The sequence below is a fragment of the Scyliorhinus torazame genome, chromosome 4, assembly GCF_047496885.1.
Source record: "Scyliorhinus torazame isolate Kashiwa2021f chromosome 4, sScyTor2.1, whole genome shotgun sequence".
Taxonomy (NCBI): domain Eukaryota; kingdom Metazoa; phylum Chordata; class Chondrichthyes; order Carcharhiniformes; family Scyliorhinidae; genus Scyliorhinus; species Scyliorhinus torazame.
This window is the reverse complement of record NC_092710.1, coordinates 258,429,463-258,450,074: the sequence shown is the minus strand read 5'-3', so window position 1 is coordinate 258,450,074 and position 20,612 is coordinate 258,429,463.

The window sequence follows — 20,612 nt, the reverse complement described above, 5'->3', positions numbered from 1 at the left end:
ATTCCTTTTGCTGTTATTCCTACCAAAATGGATAACCTCACATTTTTCAACATTGTATTCCATCTGCCAGACCCTAGCCCATTCACTTAAACTATCTAAATCCCTCTGCAGACTTCCAGTATCCTCTGCACTTTTTGCTTTACCACTCATCTTAGTGTCGACTTTGACACATTGTACTTGGTCCCCAACTACAAATCATCTGTGTAAATCGTGAACAATTGTGGGCCCAACACTGATCCCTGAGGGACACCACTAGCTACTGATTGCCAACCAGAGAAACACCCATTAACCCCCACCTTTTGCTTCCTGTTAATTAACCAATCCTCTATCCATGCTACTACTTTACCCTTAATGCCATGCATCTTTATCTTATGCAGTAACCTTTTGTGTGGCACCTTGTCAAAAGCTTTCTGGAAATCCAGATATAACACATCCATTGTCTCCCCATTGTCTACCGCACTGTAATGTCCTCAAAAAATTCCACTACATTAGTTAGGCATGACCTGCCCTTTATGAACCCATGCTGCTTCTGCCCAATGGGACAGTTTCCATCCAGATGCCTCGCTATTTTTCCTTGATGATAGATTTCAGCATCTTCCCTACCAAAGTTAATCTAACTGGCCTATAATTACCCGCTTTCTGCCGACCTCCTTTTTTAAACAGTGGTGTCACGTTTGCTAATTCCCAATCCGCCGGGCCCACCCCAGAGTCCAGTGAATTTTGGTAAATTTTCACTAGTGCATTTTCAATTTCCCTAGTCATCTCTTTTAGTACCCTGGGATGCATTCTATCAGGGCCAGGAGACTTGTCTACCTTTAGCCCCATTAGCTTGCCCATCACTATCTCCTTGGTGATAACAATTGCCTCAAGTCCTCACCTGTCATAGCCTCATTTCCATCAGTCACTGGCATGTTATTTGTGTCTTCCACTGTGAAGACCGACCCAAGAAACCTGTTCAGTTCCTCAGCCATTTCCTCATGTCCCATTATTATATCTCCCTTCTCATCCTCTAAAGGGCCAATACTTACCTCAGCTACTCTTTTTTTGTTTTATCTATTTGTAGAAATGTTTACTATCTGTTTTTATATTCTGAGCAAGTTTACTCTCACAATCTATCTTACTCTTCTTTATAGCTTTTTTTAGTAGTATTCTGTTGCCCCCTAAAGATTTCCCAACCCTCTAGTCTCCTACTAATCTTTGCCACTTTGTCTGCTTTTTCCTTCAATTTGATGCTCTCCCTTATTTCCTCAGATATCCACGGTTGATTTTCCTTCTTTCTACCATCCTTCCTTTTTGTTGGTATATGCCTTTGCTGAGCACTGTGAAAAATCGCTTGGAAGGTTCTCCACTGTTCCTTAACTGTTTCACCATAAAGTCTTTGCAGCCAGTCTACCTTAGCTAGTTCTTCTCTCATCCCATTGTAATCTCCTTTGTTTAAGTACAAAACACTAGTGTTTGATTTTACCTTTTCACCCTCCATCTGTATTTTAAATTTCACCATATTCTTCCGAGAGGATCCCTAACTATGAGATCATTAATCAATTCTGTCTCATTACACAGGACCAGATCTAGGACCACTTGTTCCCTTGTAGGTTCCATTGCATACTGTTCTTGGAAACTATCACGGATACATTCTATAAATACCTCCTCAAGGCTGCCTTGACCGATCTGGTTAAGCCAATCGACATGTAGATTAAAATGAGCCATGATAACTGCTGTACTATTTCAACATACATCAGTTAATTCTTTGTTTATTGCCCGCCCACCGTAATTGATGGGCAAGGTAATGGGGCTAAAGGTAGACAAGTATCCTGGCTCTGATAGAATGCATCCCAGGGTTACTATTTGGTGGCCTATAGACTACTCCTAACAGTGACTTTTTCACCTTACTATTCCTGATTTCCACCCAAATGGATTCAACCTTATCCTCCATAGCACCAATGCCATCCCTCACTACTGCCCGGATGTCATCCTTAAATAACAGAGCTATATCACCTCCCTTACCATCCACTCTGTCCTTCCAAATAGTTTGATACCCTTGGATATTTAACTCCCAGTCGTGACCAAACTTCAACCGTGTTTCAGTCATGGCCACTAAATCATAGTCATTCACGATGATTTACGCATTCAACTCATTAGGTAACCTAGGTTGGAGGGCCGGCTGTCCAACAGGCTGAGGAGGAGCAGGTGCCAAGGAGGCGCTGCAGCGTGTACCGGCAGAGCCAGTCATTCAAGGATCAGCCGGACCGGAAATGCCATTGAAGACTCCGGCTGAGCTGAGAGGGAGTGCAAGATATTTGACAGATGGTGGCACACCTGGCACTGCAGGGGTATGGGGGAGGACACCCGCTCCTGGTGGGCGTCAAAGTGACAGTCGTCCTGAACGTTTACGCGACGGGATCCTTCCAGGCGCCGAGTGGGGTCCTGTCCGGGATCTCACAGACCTCAGTGCACAGACGCATCCGCACCATAGATCCATTTAAATGTGGACCGAGCCATCACCGGGATGCCCCGGGTCTAGGGGCTGTTCGACGGATGTGTGTCACCCTATGGGCACCTGCAGATGATAGGCTGCTCTACACAAACCGAAGGTTCCACTCGATCAACATGCAGCTGATATATGACCATCAGCTGCGCATCATACCATCTGTGTCCGATACCCGGGTAGTGTGCATGACGCCTACATCCTGGCACACTCGACGATTCCTGATATCTTCGAGATGCCCCCCTGGCTTGGTGGTTGGCTCCTGGATGACAGGGTGATGCACGATCAATTAGACTCGAAGACGAGGTTGTATCATAACTGAAGGCTTTAATAGACTAGATCTGTTCCCCAGCAGCTTCGGTACAGAATGAGGGCTGTTGGGACGGCACCTGTTCTTATACCCCGCCTGTCAGGGCGGAGCCACATACCAAACAGCCAATGGTAAGCTGCTAGGCTTACCCAATGGTCTACTGCCTCTCGGGTACTGGAATACCTGATACTACCACATTCACCCCCTGTTAAAAAAGAGTCCGGCGGGGGTGGTGGCCAGTGGTTACAATTGCATGGTATGATCAGATATGGAGGTACCGTGAGTATTTACAAGTGTGGAAGGTATATAGCGTCAGTGTTCATGTACAGTTAAAGTTACAGTGTAGCAATCAGTCGTTCGGGTGGCCTGGTCGTCCTCCTGGATCATCTGAGCCTCTGTGGTGGTTCTGGTGGGGGTCTGGGCGTCTGCGACTCCAGGAGCGTGGCTTCGTCGTCCATGGCAGCTTCGTCACCCCTAGACGGCGCTGGTGGGGCAAACGGTTGACACAAGAGGGGGGCGTCTGTAGTGGGCGTCGGTGGGTGGGATGGCCTAGGTAGGAGTGGCGGGAGGACCGACCCCCCCGTGAGGTGCTGTGGGGGGGGTGGGGGGGGAGAGGGGGTGGGGGTAATGGTTCAGGTGCGCGTGGGGTTCCGGCGGGCACCAGGTCCCGGAGGGAAACTGTATCTTGCCAGCCGTCAGGGAATGCCACGTAGGCGTACTGGGGATTAGCGTGCAGCAGGTGAACCCTCTCGACCAACGGGCCCGACTTGTGAGCCCGCATGTGCTTCCGAAGCAGGATGGGTCCGGGTGTCGCTAGCCAGGTTGGGAGTGAGGTCCCGGAGGATGACTTCCTGGGGAAGACAAGGAGACGTTCATGAGGTGTCTGATTGGTAGTTGTACAGAGCAACGACCGAATGACTTGTAGGGCCTCCGGGAGGACTTCCTGCCAGCGGGGGACGGGGAGAGTCCTGGACCGCAGGGCCAGTAGGACGGTCTTCCAGACCGTTCCGTTCTCCCTCGCTACCTGCCCGTTTCCCCGGGGGTTGTAACTGGTCGTCCTGCTTGAGGCGATGCCCTTGTTGAGCAGGAATTGACGCAGTTTGTCGCTCATAAAGGAGGACCCCCTATTGCTATGGATGTAAGCGGGGAAACCGAACAGTGTAAAGATACCCTGGAGGACCTTGATGATGGTGGTTGTGGTCATGTCGGGGCAGGGGATGGCGAACGGGAACCGGGAGTACTCGTCAATCACGTTCAGGAAATACGTGTTGCGGTCGGTGGAGGGGAGGGGGCCTTTGAAGTCCATACTGAGGCGCTCGAAGGGATGGGAAGCCTTTATCAGGTGCGCCCTCTCTGGCCGGTAGAAGTGCGGTTTGCACTCCGCGCAGATTTGGCAGTCCCTGGTGACTGTCCTGACCTCCTCGATGGAGTAGGGCAGGTTGCGGGCCTTAATGAAGTGGAAAAAGTGAGTGACCCCCGGGTGGCAGAGGTCCTCGTGGAGGACTCGGAGGCGGTCCACTTGTGCGGTGGCACACGTGCCGTGGGACAGGGCATCGTAAGGCTCATTTAGCTTCCCAGGACGGTACAAGATTTCGTAGTTGTAGGTGGAGAGTTCTATCCTCCACCGCAAGATCTTGTCATTCTTTATCTTGCCCCGCTGTGCATTATCGAACATGAACGCCACCGACCATTGGTCCGTGAGGAGAGTGAATCTCCTGCCGGCCAGGTAATGCCTCCAGTGTCGCACAGCTTCTACTATGGCTTGTGCCTCCTTTTCGACCGAGGAATGGCGAATTTCGGAAGCATGGAGGGTACGGGAGAAGAAGGCCACGAGTCTTCCTGCTTGGTTGAGGGTGGCGGCCAGAGCTACGTCGGACGCATTGCTCTCGACCTGGAAGGGGAGGGACTCATCGATGGCGCGTATCGTGGCCTTTGAAATGTCTGCTTTGATGCGGCAGAAGGCCTGGCGGGCCTCTATCGACAGGGGGAAGGTTGTGGACTGGATTAGACGTCGGGCTTTGTCTGCGTAGTTGGGGACCCACTTTGCGTAATAGCTGGAAAAACAGAGGCAGCGCTTCAGGGCCTTGGGGCAGTGAGGGAGAGGGAACTCCATAAGGGGGCGCATGCGTTCAGGGTCAGGGCCAATAACTCCATTTCGCACTACATAGCCTAGAATGGCTAGGCGGTTGGTGCTAAAGACGCATTTATCCTTATTGTACGTTAAGTTAAGGATTTTCGCGGTCTGGAGAAATTTTCGGAGGTTGGTTTCGTGGTCCTGCTGGTCATGGCCGCAGATGGTGACTTTAACAAGATACGGGAATGTTGTGCGTAATCTGTACCGGTCAACCATTCGGTCCATCTCACGTTGGAAGACCGAGACCCCATTAGAGACACCGAAGGGAACCCTTAAAAATTGGTAGAGCTGCCCATCTGCTTCAAAGGCTGTGTACTTGCGGTCACTAGTGCGGAGGGGTAGCTGATGGTAGGCGTACTTGAGATCCACCCTTGAAAAGACTTTGTATTGCGCGATCCGGTTCACCAGGTCGGATATGCGGGGGAGAGGATACGAATCCAGCTGCGTAAACCTGTTGATGGTCTGACTGTAGTCAATGACCATCCTATGTTTCTCCCCGGTCTTTGCCACCACTACTTGAGCTCTCCAGGGACTGTTGCTAGCTTCAATGACCCCTTCCCTCAGTAGCCTTTGGACCTCTGACCTGTGAAGGTCCGGTCCTGGGCACTGTACCGTCTGCTCCTGGTGGCGACGGGTTTGCAATCCGGGGTGAGGTTCGCAAACAGGGAAGGCGGGTCGACCTTAAGGGTCGCGAGGCCGCAGACAGTAAGGGGGGCTATAGGGCCGCCGAATTTAAAAGTGAGGCTTTGCAAATTACATTGGAAGTCCAACCCCTGGAGGGTAGCCACGCAGAGGTGCGGCAGGACATAAAGGTGGAAATTGTTGAATTTCCTGCCTTGGACAGTGAGGTTCGCTAGGCAGAACCCCTTTATCTCCACTGAGTGTGACCCGGAGGCCAGGGAGATTCTTTGGTTTACAGGGTGGATAACAAATGAACAGCACCTTACCGTGTCGGGGTGTATAAAGCTCTCCGTGCTCCCAGAATCGATCAGGCAAGACGTCTCGTGGCCGTTGATGAAGATCGTCGTCGTTGCTGTTGCGAGTGTCCGAGGTCGGTGTTGGTCCAGCATCACCGAGGCCAGATGGAGCAGTTGTGGGTTGTGATCGGGCAACATGTAGTCGGCTGTGCTGGGGGCCTGGGGCCCCATCCAAGATGGCGTCTCCCATGGATCGCACATGGTGGTCGGGGATGTACAAAATGGCGGCGGGGAGGGATAAAATGGCAGCGTCCAGCGTGGCGTCCGAGGGGCAAGATGGCCACGGCCGTGGGTTGGGCATGGCCCTCAGATAGGGGGGTGGCGGTGAGTGCTGGCCGCCTGGCTCCGGACGGTCCGGAGGCGTTGCAGACCGCGGCCACGGCTCGTGCTTGGCAGACCCCCACAAGGTGGCCCTTCTTGCTGCACCCTTTGCAGGTGGAGGTGCGGGCTGGGCAGCGCTGGCGGGGGTGCTTCGCCTGCCCGCAGAAGAAGCAACGGGGACCAACGGAGCTAGAGGGCCGTCTTACAGCGCAGGCCTGCGGGGACACGGGGAAGGTCAGTGGTGCTGCCGCTGCGGGATGCTACGCAGCTCAGGGGGCCGCTGCGCGGTCGGGCGCATAGGACTGTGCGTTTCTGGAGGCAACATCCATGGACCCTGCCAGGGCCCGTGCTTCTCTCAGTCCCAGGGTGTCCTTTTCTAAAAGTCTTTGTCGGATCTCTTAAGAGCTCATACCTACTACGAAGGCATCCCGGATAAGAAGTTCTGCGTGCTCGCTGCCTGAAACTTGTGGGCAGCCACAGTTTCTTCCCAGCACCAGTAGCGCACGGTAGAAGTCCTCCAGCTATTCCCCGGGGCTTTGCCGTCTAATTGCAAGCAGGTGACATGCGTAGACCTGGTTTACAGGGTGTATATAATGTCCCTTTAACAGTTCGATCGCATCATCATAGTCCTCCGCCTCCTCGATGAGGGAGAAGATTCCAGGGCTTACTCTCGAGTGCAGGAGATGCAGTTTCTGTTCTCCTGAGGGGGTGCCTCCGCCCGTCTCGAGGTAGCCTTTAAAGCACGCCAGCCAATGCTTAAAAATCGCAGCCGAGTTCTCCGCGTGGGGGCGTTGTAGACCCTCCGGTTTGATTCGGAGATCCATTCTTTCAGCTCAAGAGTAGTCTATTAAATTGATGCACAATCAATTAGACTCGAAGATGAGGTTGTATCATAACTGAAGGCTTTAATAGACTAGATCTGTTCCCCAGCAGCTTCGGTACAGAATGAGGGCTGCTGGGACGGCACCTGTTCTTATACCCAGCCTGTCAGGGCGGAGCCACATACCAAACAGCCAATGGTAAGCTGCTAGGCTTACCCAATGGTCTACAGCCTCTCGGGTACTGCAATACCTGATACTACCACACAGAGGTTATCCACTCCAGTCGTGGCTGCTGACGCCTATCTGGAGGCCACAGACTGAAGCGGAGATCCGCTACAACGAAGCTCATGCAGCGACCAGGAGTGTGATCGAGCGGTGCTTCGGCATCCTGAAGATGCAGTTGAGGTGCCTGGACCACTCAGCATGAAGCTGAGAGGGTCGCCTTCAACGTGGGAGGCGGTTGGGCCACCCACAGGGTCCGCCCAATTCCCCCCCCCCCCCCACCCCCACCCCGGCTAGCCCAGGGCAGCCCACCCCTAACATCCATCAGGCAGAGCACTGAGGCAGGTTGTAACGATGGTAACAGGTGTTTAATGTGAACAAATGTATACAGATTTGTGCCCTAGCCCCTGTAACTAAACTGTGCCCTGCACCCGTGCCAGCTTAACTAGTGTCTAACTTCCTGGCCATACAGGCCCTAACGCTACGTCTCAGTGGTTCCCCAGATGGTACAGCAGGAGTGGAGGTGGCCTGTTGTGATTCCTGCCCTGTGACCTTGTTCCCCTTTGGCGGACGTCTTCTGAGGCGGCCGGCTGTGGATGGGCCCGGCTGCAGCTCGGGTGACGCAGGTGGTGTGGTGCCATCTGGTTCTGCCCGCTTCCCACCAGATGTGCCAGGGACAGGAGTGTATGTGTGTGTGGGGGGGGGGTGAGTCCGAGGCCCTGCAGTGTTCTGGCACCTCCGCTGTGGGAATCACCCACACGGGATCCATCACCTCCTCCTCCTTTGGGGTGCCCGATGGCCCGCGGGCTATTCCATGGGACAGGGGTGCGAGGGGAGCTATCCCATGAGGCTCCCCCGCCACCTGGCGCAGCCAGTCCTAGAGGCCCCCTCTGGTCTTGACCAGGGTCTGCACGCTTGCGCCCATGGAGCACAGGGAGTGGACCATCTGAGTCAGCAACTAATCAGTATGTTGCTGACAATCCCTTTATGTTGCTTTGGAGAGGTTGGGGATGTCTTTCCTGTGTGCTGACTGTGTGTTCAGCTGCGCATGTTGAGGAAACAACATTAGCTGGAGTGTGAGGTTCCAAAATGATAGCACTGTCATCACAATATTCAAAGTCACAATCTGGCTCTTCTGCAGACTTCTGGAGGACACTCATTACACCCGTCAATGCTCTCATCAAAATGGTGTCTAGTGTGGATTACAACAGAAATGGACACACTTGTTGAGGATACCATTTTGGAACTACGTTGCCTCTCACTGCGTTGCAAATTGGGCTCTGTGGCGATGTAATTTGCAACCATGATTCTTCGCATACTGTATTAGTGTGTAGCTTAACAAATGTATAAAGGACTTGTCTCCTTCTGCTGGAAACAATGTGCAATTACATATAAACATTTAAAAACCCTGTAAAGTCCCCCAGCGAGTGTGTTGAGCTGTGTGTTTCCCAGCACTCACAGTGCCGAGAAGCACATGGTTATTCAACACAACTTGGGTTGTATAAGGAGGCTGAAAGGGGAACATGTGGCCAAGGATGAATTTAGCCCCATTTTGTACAGTGGGGAGCTCTGCGCACTGGAACTCCCCAGTGTAGAGGGCTCCGAATCCCCCGAAACAATCCTCAACTTCCTCCCCAGCCCGAAAGCACTTCAAGAGGGGGGTGGTGGGCGGGTGGGGGGGGGGGTGGTGGGGGGGAGGGGAGGGGGAGGGGAGGGGAGGGGGAGGGGAGGGGAGGGGGAGGGGAGGGGCCCCTCACCCCCCCCACACAACCCCCCACCCCCACCCCACCCACCCACCCACCCACCCCAACAAGTGCCGTTCTGTTTGGTCCCACTCGGCCAAAGTCTTTAAGGTAAAGGGGATGAATCCCAAAGCCTCAGGTATCTCAGGAATCCACATTAGAGTGAGACTAACAGCCTCAGTTTAATATGCAGATTTGCCAAAAAGTGATCCCACCCGCAATAGGCAGGGTTTACATCACAACATCTCTTGAGAGCGTTGGATCCCGTGAGACATGGCGAGCCGGGTAGATCCCGGGAGCAGGGTCTCCCGGCTTTCATTGGCTACTACTGCTGGCGAGCTGCTTTTCAGGCTCATTGTGGCCGTTAGATCGCGCCATTGTGTGTAGTTTTGGTCTCTTTATCTAAGAAAGGCTACATATACCATAGAGCAAGTGCAGCAAAGCTTCACTAGACCGATTATAATTTGAGGAGAGAGCATTCACTGGAATTTAAAAGAAAGAGAGGGGATTGAAACATATAAAATTCTGGCAAGGCTGGACAAACTGGATACAGGGATATTGTTTCCTCTGTCTGGGGGCTTCGCGATTAAGAGAGTGCAGTCTCAGGATACGGGTAGGTCATTTAGGACAGAGATGAGGAAAAATGTCTTCACTCATGCTCCTAATTCTCGACCACAAAAGACTGTGAAGGCCAGACCACTGAATATATTTAGGAAGGAAATAGATAGATTTCTAGACTCTGAGGGCATGATTCTCTGGAAAGATTTCTAAATTTGGTAGTGAGCGTGAACTGCTGCGAGCTTCCCGGTGTTTGGCTCAGGAAGGCTGCCAACACTATTCAACGTTAATTGGTCCACTTAATGAGGCTCCACGGGCTTCACGCCGCAAATGCCCTGCCCATGCATACCCAGCCGCAGTTCCTCAGTACCGTGTACCCCTGACACCCGCACATAAGGTGACCTGGACCGGAGCTGGTTCCCTCCCCATTGCACTCACACACCCTCCACAGGCGCCCGGAGTTGTGTCCCATCCCCTGGGCTTTCAAATGTTGGCTTGTGTGTGGGGTGCTGCTTCTAGCAGTGTTCAGGCACAGTGTCCAGGCATCATGGTCTGATTGGGATGCTAGGTAATGATTCCCACATGCTATTTGGACCACCCACCGGCAAGGTGTATGTGGGCAGGGCGATCCGGGTGTGGGGGAGGGAGGATCAATGGGGGATTGGAGGGTCCAGGGGTGGGAATCCACTTGGGTTGTGTGATGTGCTCCCTTAACCAAGATTGCCAATTCCCTACTATCAATAGCCTTCGGAAGCACATCTAGAGGCCTCAGCAGTTGCTGCGGATTATGGGTGGTCGGTGGGGCAGATGGGCAAGGACAAGGGTTGCCCCAGAATGGGTACACACAATCCAAGGAGTTGACATGGTGGTGTTGCGTGGTTGCCACCCCCCCTCTCAGCACCTCCCCCCTCCCCTCACCTTCCATGGCAGCCCACCCCTACAGATGGTGCCCTTCCCCAGACGAGGCTCCCCACCCCCTGTCGAGCACTGGGGCGACAAGGCCAGCGGCCCTGGGCTCTTTGCCTTGTGAGCAAAAATGGTTACTCGCCTCCTTGGCTCCCTGCAGAAGACTTTTCCGCCATTTTTAAAAGGAGTACTAATTGGCATCAGCATGACCACTTGCTGGGGTGGCTACTGAATCACGGGAGGTTGTTGGATATGGGGTCGCTCCTGTTGATTGTATGGAAATAGGGCTCAAATGATGATAATAGGTTTCTCGCCTCACTACGGCAGGACACTGATTTCGGATACGAGAGCAGGCCCGTTGCATTGCAAACTGTTTGGCGCCTGGTGTTGTCCTCATTTTTGGCCTCTCCTGCTATTCACCGGCCTCGTTTCACTCGATCGAGGCTGCAGAATCGCGATCTAAAGATGTTAAGGTGTGTGGGGAGAGTGCTGGAGTAGGGCGTTAAGATAGAGGATCAGCCGCGATCCTTTTGAATGGTGGAGCAGGCTTGAAGAGCCAAATGGCCTACTTCTACTCCTAATTTCTATGCTTCTATTTTTCTATCTCTTTTTAACGATGATGGGCCTGTTATATCCAACACGAGGCACTTACACATTTACATTTCACATGCTGATATCTGGAGGTGGGGTAGGAAGGCGTACAATTTGCCATTTCAACTTAGAGGAAGTGGTAGGAGCAGTGATTGGACAGCACTGAATGAAAGATCCTGAATGTGCCACAAATTAAACTAACAACCAATTTAAGATAATCAATTAGGTTTGCTAGAAGCTACATATATTCATCTGCAGGAAATGGTCCTCTGCAGGCGAAAGGAACATATCCAGTCATTGTGCCTTATTTTAAATTGAACAAAAACACAGGAGACAATAGTTCCCTAGTACATTCTTTATGGCATAATTTTGTTCACTGGTAACCAATCAGCACTCTTTTCTCTTACAGTATAATTTGTTGTTTCCTTTTAAATTTGGCATATTGTATCTGTATTGATGAGTGCAAGATGAAAAACTTTGACTACCGGTGGCGGCCATGGAGTGAGAGGTCGCTTATTTGGTAGTTCCCGCTCGTGGTGGACCTTTGGGACCTTTTCCCTGACTAATGGAGGATTTGAGCAGTAAAATTGGATACTGGTGAGGTAGAGAAGAATCCCTCACCAGTTTATGGAGTCGTGGACCAGAAGTGGCCTGTAAAAGAGAGATTGTTGGGCAAAGAAGGGAGTGGAGTCTGCGGCACAGGAAAACATGGCAGAGGCTCAGGGACTGGGATTGCCGGACCAGAGGTCAACGGAACAGCTGGTGCAATTTCTTCAGGAGAGCTTCGCCAAGCAAAGACAGGAGTACCTGGGCCCGATTAAGACAGGGATTGACCGGGTGGAGCAAAGATTGGAAGCCCAGGGACAGGCGATCCAGAAGGTGGAAGAGGCGGTGGCTGAGCATGATGACCAGCTCACCGCGATGACGGCGGAGATGGAGCTGATGAGGGACTACCAGAAAAGGCCGCAGGAGAAGGTGGCAGATCTGGAGATCAGGTCGCGCAGGCAGAACCTGAGGATCGTTGGCCTCCCGGAGGGTAGCGCGGGATTGGACGGTGCTGGGGGAAGGTGCGTTTACTCGACCCTTGGAAGTGGACAGGGTGCACAGAACGCTTGCAAGGAAGCCACGGATAAATGAGCTACCGAGGGCGATGGTGATACGAATGCATCGGTTCCTGGACAAGGAACAGATCTTGAGGTGGGCCAGGCAGACGAGGAGCTGTAAATGGGAAAATAACAAGCTGCGCATTTACCAAGACCTGGGTGCGGAACTGGCCAAAAGAAGGGCGAGCTTCAACAAAGTTAAAACGGCCCTCTTCGGCATGCTGTACCCAGCTCGTTGGTGGATCACGCACGAGCGTAAAGAACTTTATTTCGGATCGCCGGATGAGGCGATGAACTCCGTTAAGCACAGGGGACTTGCAGGTGATGGAGGACATTGAACCTGGGGGCGAGTAATTCTGTACCGATGTTGCTAAACTTATTTTCTTTTTGGGCTGTGTATGTTGTGTTTTTGTGCGAATGTTTGGCTGTTGCTCAGTTTTGCATGTGGGTTAACTTTGTTCTTGGTGGGGGATGATGGATGGAATTTTCTTCTTTGTGTTTGTTGGGGATTATTATGTTTTGCAAATGCATGTTCGAGCGGCGGGGGGGAGGAAGATCACTGGGGGGTAGGTGCTTGGCGCCATGGGTGGGGGTTACCAGGCTAGCTGGGCGGGCTAGCTCACGGAAGCACAGTGGGTGGTGAACAGGTTGGGATTGTTTTTTTGTTAGTGGGGGGGGGGGGGGGGGGGGGGGGGGCGGCGGGGGGGAGGGGGGAGTTGTTCTACTGACAGGGGAGGGACTGGTGCTGGGAGACAAATTGGAGGTTGATGACAGGCCTGAGGAAGTGCGGGACGCAAGCTGGAGGCTGGCCTAAGAAGGATGATGGTTGATCGGTGGGGCGGGGGGGGGGGGGGTGCAGGCTGAAGAGGGCTCGCGTATTCGCGTATTTAAGTAGGTTGAAGGTGGACGTGGCAATGCTACAGGAGACACACCTGAGGCTGAGGAAGGGGTGGGTCGGGCAGGTATTTCATCTGGGGCTAGACTCTAAAACTAGGGGGGTGCGATCTTGATCAAGAAGCGGGTGTCATTTGAGGTAGGGGGTATAGTGGCGGACTCAGGGGGTAGGTATGTCATGGTGAGTGGGAAGCTGGAGGGGATGCCGGTGGTATTAGTGAATATTTATGCACCAAACTGGGACGATGCGGAGTTTACGAGGCGGATGTTAGGGAAGATTCCGGACCTGGACTCGCACAGGTTGATCATGGGGGTTGTGGGGGGACTTTAATACGGTCATTGATCCAACATTGGATTGGTTGAATTCAAGGACAGGGAGGGTGCCAGCTACGGCAAAGGAGCTAAAGGGGTTTATGGAACAGATGGGGGAGGGTAGACCTGTGGAGGTTCGGACGTCCAAGAGCGAAGGAGTTTTCCTTTTTCTCCCATGTTCACAAAGTGTACTCCTGGATTATTTTTTTCATTTTGAACAGGGCTTTGCTGGCGGTGGTGGGTGACGAGTACTCGACGATTGTTGTGTCGGACCATGCCCCACACTGGGTGGATTTACGGGTGAGCAAGGGGGGGATGAATGTGGTGAATGTATTCACCATAATGCATGACACTGTAACCATTGTATCCACCTAATGTAACCTTTGACCTGGAAGCGGTGATACAAGCTGATTCCAGGTACTGTACTGTAACCCCGGTGGGCTCCGCCTCTGGCTCCGCCCTCACCGGGGCCATATATATAACCTGGCTATCTGCGGGTGGCACTCATCTGCACAACCGATTCTGGCTAGGCAAGTTCACGACTAATAAAGCCTTATGTTTACTCGCTCTCTCGGCCTCTTGGTGAATTGAAGGTATATCAGGGGGGTCAGCGCCCGCAATGGAGATTGGATGTAGGATTGTTAGCAGATGAGGGGTGTGCGGGTGGGTGAGGGAGGCCATCCAGAATTATTTGGAGATAAATGATATGAGGGAAGTTTCGGCAGCAACGGTTTGGGAAGCGCTGAAGGCAGTGGTTAGGGGGGAGCTAATTTTGATACGGGCTCATAGGGAAAAGGTGGAGCGGGCAGAGATGGATAGGATGGTTAGGGAATTACTCCAGGTGGACAGAAGGTAGTCTGAAGCCTTGGAGGCGAGACTGTTGAAGGAACACCAGAAGCTGCAGATAGAGTTTGGTCTGATATCCACAGGGAAGGCGGTGGGGCAGTTGAGGAAGGCGAAGGGGGCGGAATATGAGGATAGTGAGAAGGCCAGTAGAATGCCAGCACACCAGCTAAGGAAAAGGGAGGTGGCCAGGGAGATAGGAAGAGTGAAGGACAGAGGGGGGAACACAGTCTTGGACCTAACGAGGGTGAATGGGGTGTTCAAGGAGTTTTACAGTCAGCTGTATTAGTCGGAACCCCCAGCTTGGGTGGAGGGGATGAGGCAGTTTTTGGAAGGGTTGAAGTTTCCAAAGTTGGAGGAAGGGTTGGTGGAGTGGTTGGGAGCCCCGATCGTAGAAGAGTAGAGGGATTGGAGGCCGTGCAGTCGGGCAAAGCCAGGTGGCTACCCAGTGAAATTTTACAAGAGGTTTTCTGGGATGCTGGGCCCGCTGCTGGTGAGGGCATTTAGGCAAGGGAGCGGGGTCTTCTTCCCCAACAATGTCACAGGCTTCGATTTCATTGATCCTGAAGCGAGAGAAGGACCCAGAGCAATGTGGGTCATACAGACCAATCTCCCTACTGAATGTCGATGCCAAATTGCTGGCCAAAAGTCTGGCCTCGAGGTTAGAGGACTGTGTTCTGGGGTGATAGGGGAAGACCAGGCAGGGTTTGTCAAAGGCAGGCAGTTAACGGCCAATGTTAGAAGGCTCCTGAATGTGATCATGCTGCTCTCTGAGAGTGGGGAGGCAGAGGTGATGGTCGCTATGGATGCAGAGAAGACCTTTGACCAGGTGGAATGGGATTATCTGTGGGAAGTCCTGGGACAGTTTGGGTTTGGGCAGGGCTTTATTGACTGGGTTCAGTTGTTGTACCAGGCACCGGTGACGAGTGTGTGGACGAACCGGGTGCGTTTGGACTACTTTAGACTGCACCGGGGGCCAAGGCTAGGATGTCCCCTCTCCCCACTGCTGTTAGTCTTGGCTGTAGAGCCATCGGCGATGGTGCTGAGAGCATCAAGGGACTGGAAGAGGCTAGTCCGGGTTGGGGGGGGGGGGGGGGGGGGGGAGGGGTGGAACACAGTGCCTCGTTATATGCAGACGACCTGCTCCTATATATTTCTGACCCATTAGGGGAGGATGGGAGAGATCATGCGGATATTAGGGGAATTTGGCTGGTTCTCGGGTACCAATTGAATATGTGTAACAGCGAGGTTTTTGTGATCCAGGCGAGGGGGCAGTAGAGGAGACTGAGGAAGTTGCTGTTTAAAGTGGTGGGAGGGAGCTTTCGCTACTTGGGTATTCAGGTTGCCCGGGGTTGGTAGCAGCTACATAAATTAAATCTGGCCCGTTTAGTTGAACAAACTTAGGTGGACTTTCGGAGTTGGGACATGCTCCCGTTGGCAGGGAGGGTACAGACCTTTAAGATTACGGTCCTCCCGAAATTTTTGTTTGTTTTCCAGTGCCTCCCTATTTTTATACCAATGGCCTTTTTAAGCGTGTGAATGGGGTGATATCTGGGTTTGTGTGGGTGGATAAAACCCCATGAGTAAAGAAAGTACTGTTGGAGCGAAGCCGACAGGCGGGAGGGCTGGCACTGCTGAACTTTAGGAACTACTACTGGGCGGCAAATATAGCCAAGAATAGGAAGTGGGTAGTGGGGGAGGGGTCGGTGTGGGAGCGGGTGGAGGCAGCCTCATATAAGGGCACAGGTTTGGGGCATTGTAACGGCTCCTCTGCCGTTGTCGCCGGCCTGGTATTATTATTCTTGCTCTTTTCCATTTTTTTTATGTTCTTTCTCCCTCTTCTTTGTTTCTTTCAGCCCAGGATGGTCACTTCGGTTTTAAGTGTATGGCACATGACCTCAAATCCGGATATGTATTCAGAGTTGTATTGTAAAGCTCCTCTTCAATGATCAAGGCAGCACAAGAATGACTTGATCATACCAGTTTGATCAAATCCAGCAGAGGGCAGTAGAGCAGAGCTGCTGATTGACTGTTGCGGGGGACATTTGCATACGTGCATTGTGGTCACCCTAACTTGAAGGTGTACCTGAGCAAGAGACCCTAGGTGTTCAAGTGAAAGCAAGCATCCAACAGAGGGCAGTAGAGCAGAGCTGCTGATTGGCTGTTGCGGGGGACATTTGCATACATGCATTGTGGTCACCCTAACTTGATGGTGGTTTGTGGAGGAGCTGTTGTCAAGTGACACTTAAACTGGAAACACTTCTTCAGTGTTTCCCTCCCTACCCCCTCCTCTAATCAAAAAAAACCAACCGCTGTAAAGATCAAGAGGAAGGCTCGAGGGCAGGTAGAAGTAGAAAGAAGTTGAACCATGACATCACAGCCTGCAGGTAAGTGATTGGCTGGTGACTGGTAAATAGTTTTTCTTTTCTTTTCCCTCAGGTGTTATTGTGCGGGGCACAGCGGTTGCTGAGTGAGTGCTTGCTGAGAAGGGGAGTAGTTTTTTTTAAAAACTTACTGTTGGGAGTTTCTAGCTGAATCTGGTTGGAGTGAGGACAGAGTGACTGCTGGGAAAGTAGTAAAGATTTAAATTGTTTGCGTAGGCCAATAACAGCTGATTGCTGTTTTCGTGTGGGGCGCAGTGGTTGCTGGTTAACTGTTTTATTTTTACCTGTATTTAACTTGGGCAGTTTCTAAACCCGAGACACTACACTTGTAGTGTCCATCACCCTTCCAGCTACTTTAACCTAAGGGGTAGAGTGAATAACAGGTAAGCTCTTTCTTTCTTTTTCTTTTTTTATCTAGAGGGGATGGCAGGGAAAATAGTGCAATGTTCTTCCTGCAGAATGTTTGAGGTGAGGGACGCCGTCAGTGTCCCTGCTGATTTCATCTGTGGGAAGTGCACCCATCTCCAGCTCCTCAGAAACCGCGTTAGGGAACTGGAGCTGGAGCTGGATGAACTTCGGATCATTCGGGAGGCAGAGGTGGTCATAGATAGAAGTTTCAGGGATGTAGTTACTCCGAAGAATAAAGATAGATGGGTGATGGTGAGAGGGGCTGGGAGGAAGCAGTCAGTACAGAAATCCCCTGTGGCCGTTCCCCTTAGTAACAAGTATACCGCTTTGGATACTGTTGGGGGGGGGGGACTTACCAGGGGTAAGCCATGGGGTACAGGTCTCTGGCACAGAGTCTGTCCCTGTTGCTCAGAAGAGAAGGGGGGAGAGGAGTAGAGCATTAGTCATTGTAGACTCCATAGTTAGGGGATAGATAAGAGATTCTGTGGGAACGAGAGAGACTCGCGGTTGGCGTGTTGCCTCCCAGGTGCCAGGGTGCATGATGTCTCGGATCGTGTTTTCGGGATCCTTAAGGGGGAGGGGGAGCAGCCCCAAGTCGTGGTCCACATAGGTACCAACAACATAGGTAGGGATTGGGATGTAAGGCAGGATTTCAGGGAGCTAGGGTGGAAACTTAGATCTAGGACAAACAGAGTTATTATCTCTGGGTTGTTACCAGTGCCATGTGCTGGCAATATGAGGAATAGGGAGAGAGAGGAGTTGAACACATGACTACAGGGATGGTGCAGGAGGGAGCGTTTCAGATTCCTGGATAATTGGGGCTCATTCTGGGGAGGTGGGACCTCGACAAATGGGATGGTCTACACCTGGACCAGAGGGTTACCAATATCCTGGGGGGGGGAATTTGCTAATGCTCTTCGGGGGGGTTTAAACTAGTTCAGCAGTGGACTGGGAACCTAAATTGTAGCTCCAGTATACAGGAGGTTGAGAGTAAGGTTTCAATGTTGCAGGAGTGTACCGGCAGGCAGGAAGGTGGTTTAAAGTGTGTCTTCTTCAATGCCAGGAGCATCCGGAATAAGGTGGGTGAACTTGCAGCATGGGTTGGTACCTGGTACTTCGATGTTGTGGCCATTTCAGAGAAATGGATAGAGCAGGGACAGGAATGGTTGTTGCAGGTGCCGGGGTTTAGATATTTCTGTAAGCCTAGGGAAGGTGGTAAAAGAGGGGGAGGGGTGGCATTGTTAGTCAAGGACAGTATTACGGTGGCAGAAAGGACGTTTGATGAGGACTCGTCTACTGAGGTAGTATGGGCTGAGGTTAGAAACAGGAAAGGAGAGGTCACCCTGTTGGGGGTGTTCTATAGGCCTCTGAAAAGTTCCAGAGATGTTGAGGAAAGGATTGCAAAGATGATTCTGGATAGGAGCGAAAGCAACAGGGTAGTTGTTATGGGGGTCTTTAACTTTCCAAATATTGACTGGAAATGCTATGGTTCGAGTACTTTAGATGGGTCCGTTTTTGTCCAATGTTTGCAGGAGGGTTTTCTAACACAGTATGTAGATAGGCCAACGAGAGGCGAGGCCATATTGGATTTGGTACTGGGTAATGAACCAGGACAGGTGTTAGATTTGGAGGTAGGTGAGCACTTTGGTGACAGTGACCACAATTCGATTACGTTTACTTTTGTGATGGAAAGGGATAGGTATATACCGCAGGGCAAGAATTATATCTGGGGGAAAGGCAGTTATGATGCGATGAGGCAAGACTTAGGATGCATCGGATGGAGAGGAAAACTGTAGGGGATGGGCACAATGGAAATGTGGAGCTTGTTCAAGGAACAGCTGCTGCATGTCCTTGATAAATATGTACCTGTCAGGCAGGGAGGAAGTGGTCGAGCGAGAGAACCGTGGTTTACTAAAGCAGTCGGAATACTTGTCAAGAGGAAGAAGGAGGATTATGTAAAGATGAGACATGAAGGGTCAGTTAGGGCACTCGAGAGTTACAAGTTAGCTAGGAAGGACCTAAAGAGAGAGCTAAGAAGAGGCAGGAGGGGACATGAGAAGTCTTTGGCAGGTAGGATCAAGGATAACCCTAAAGCTTTCTATAGATATGTCAGGAATAAAAGAATGACTAGGGTAAGAGTAGGGCCAGTCAAGGACAGTAGTGGGAAGTTGTGCGTGGTGTCCGAGGATATAGGAGAGGTGCTAAATGAATATTTTTCATCAGTATTCACACAGGAAAATGACAATGTTGTCAAGGAGAATACTGAGATTCAGGCTACCAGACTAGAAGGGCTTGAGGTTCATAAGGAGGAGGTGTTAGCAATTCTGGATCGAGTGAAAATAGATAAGTCCCTTGGGCCGGATGGGGTTTATCCTAGGATTCTCTGGGCAGCAAGGGAGGAGATTGCTGTGCCTTTGGCTTTGATCTTTAAGTCATCTTTGTCTCCAGGAATAGTGCCAGAAGACTGGAGGATAGCAAATGTTGTCCCCTTGTTCAAGAAGGGGAGTAGAGACAACCCCGGTAACTATAGACCAGTGAGCCTTACTTCTGTTGTGGGCAAGGTCTTGGATAGGTTTATTAGAGATAGGATGTATAATCATCTGGAAAGGAATAATTTGATTAGAGATAGTCAACACGGTTTTGTGAAGGGTACGTCGTGCCTCACAAACCTTATTGAGTTCTTTGAGAAGGTGACCAAACAGGTGGATGAGGGTAAAGCAGTTGATGTGTCATGCAAGAGTGCCTTTAAGAAATGGATGTGTAAGCAATGTACCTTTAAGAAAACAGTGATGTCATAGAGTGGGTGGTGCTCAGCTCAGGTCAGCCATTTTGCAGATTTTAGTTGCAGTTTAAAAAGCAGTGTGTTTGTCTGTGTGTTTACAGAGAGTTGCAAGTTTTGCAGTTTAGTTTTGCAGTTGGAGAAAGCAGGTTGTGTGTGTCTGTGTGTGTCCAGAGAGCTGCAGGAAAAAAAACAAGGTGCTGGAGCTGAAATCAACCAAGCTAATATATCGCTGCATTTTACAGAAAATATATATACCCTTGAACCTGATATGATACTGTTTAAAGGTATTAAGTCTCTTGGAAGTTTGAAGGAACATTTTAAGGAATTATTTAATGTTGCAATATTTTTGGAGTTGTCTTTGAAGTAAGGGGTGTTAAGAGATCCAATGTTTATTTATGATGTTAAGTTTGAGTTCATGGAATAAACAGTGTTTTGTTTTTAAAAACCCACGTGTCCATAATTGTAATCCCACACCTAGGGAAAAGCCGTGTGCTCGGAAAAGCAACAATACATTAAAGGGTGAGGTTGGTTGAACTCCATGATACATTTTGGGGTTCTGAAAATGCCTCGCCCATAACAATTGGGGGCTCGAGGGAGATAAAAGTCTATCTATTGGATTGGCTTTTGTGAACTTAAAGACAGTGAAGGATTGTTGCTTTTCCGGTCTGGTATTTTAGTTTAAGTGGGGAGACTGTTGTGAACAATGGCTCTTTCAGATTCTCAGACGTTTTTGGGGGTGGAGAATGTCACACGTAGTACTTTACGGACAGAAACAAAACACAGACTGTTAGATTTGGCAAGAACATTGCAGTTAACATT